This window comes from Asparagus officinalis, chromosome 2 (genome assembly GCF_001876935.1).
Source record: "Asparagus officinalis chromosome 2, Aspof.V1, whole genome shotgun sequence".
NCBI classification, from domain to species: domain Eukaryota; kingdom Viridiplantae; phylum Streptophyta; class Magnoliopsida; order Asparagales; family Asparagaceae; genus Asparagus; species Asparagus officinalis.
The window spans coordinates 2300477-2301994 of record NC_033795.1 but is presented as its reverse complement, the minus strand read 5'-3'; positions in this window follow the sequence as shown (position 1 = coordinate 2301994).

The following is a 1518-nucleotide window of genomic DNA, read 5'->3' as shown; positions in this document are numbered from 1 at the left end:
GCCCCATCTCAGACTTGCCGTCTAGTCCCCTACTCCACCGCCCAAACAGCACCACTGCTGCTCCTCCTTCAACCTCCGACCCGAGCTTAACCATCGAGATCGACTGCCTCCCCGTCGGCCTTCCCCTTCCGTCACCCCACACCATAGCCGACAGCCGCCTGAGATTCATCCCCATCCTCAGTCGCTCCTCAAGCCCCAACCTCCTCCCACTCCTCTCCCTCCTTGACTGAGCTACCCCCTACAAGATCACCGCTGAGCTGCCCTGAATCATCGTCGTCTTCTCCCCGACGAGCTTCCCTCAACAGCACTCGCCGCTAAGCTTCCCTCACCCACGCCGCTGCGACGACCCCTTCAGCCTGTAGCAACGCTGAGATCCCCGCGACATCGAACCCATCGTTGATGTTGTCGTCCAGCTCCCCAAGTTAATCGTTGATCCGCCACGCGCATCGTCGAACAACGAACAACAAGAAATGGCGTTGCCGCCTCGTCCGCAGGTCCCTTGACCTCGTAGGCAAGATCCCCTATCCTCGATTTGTCTATTTATTATATTTTTGAGTTATCGTAAATTGATATGGCGCAAGATCTCATTACTTATTGACTCGTCTTTACAATTTTTTAATATACTGTTAATTAAGTATGTGCATAGATTAGTTATGATGTGAATATTGTGATATCATGTGTGGATTTGTCATTGAATGATATTAAAGAATTGTAAAGGAAATTGTTTTGTAAAATTATAATGAGAAAGAATTGTAAAGGAAATTGTCGTTGAATGATAATTTTTAAAGGAATTTATTTGGCAATGGAATCGTTTTAGGAAAATTATAATAAGTTAAAAGAATTTAATTCGGCAAAAGAATCATTTTTTAATAATTATAATAACTTAAAGGAATTTATTTTGAAAAAGAAATTATTTTAGATTAATAATGAGAAATAATTTTAAAAGAAATTATTTTGGAAAAGAAATTATTTTGGAAAAGAAATTATTTTCTGAATTACATAGTTGTTGTTTATGATCACATTTCACGTTTTGCATTTATTTATTATATTGACATGTCTGTTATGTATTGTTCATCTTGTGATTAAGAACCATTAGTAGTTCGTGACTTAGTGGCCTCGTGCGTCATGAACAGGCTTAGTGACAGGTGTGAGTGTGTTGACTGAGTTTAGGTGGTGAACTCGAGTTTCAATGTGGATTATGTTTGACTTAGAAAATACAAGAGAGTTGGGATGGGGAAGTTATGGTTCATGTGATCGGATAAGACTGTTGATGTATCTTCCAGACTAGAACCAGTGAACCGTTTCGCACTGGGGTTAGTTTGTTGGGCCAAGTGAACCGTTTCGCACTTGGTCAGTGAAATCGTTTCGTCACCCGAGTTTTGCTTGAGTTCGGACCAGGCCAAAATCGAATTGTTTCGCACTGGGGTTAGTTTGTTGGGCCAAGTGAACCGTTTCGCACTTGGTCAGTGAAATCGTTTCGTCACCCGAGTTTTGCTTGAGTTCGGACCAGGCCAAAAT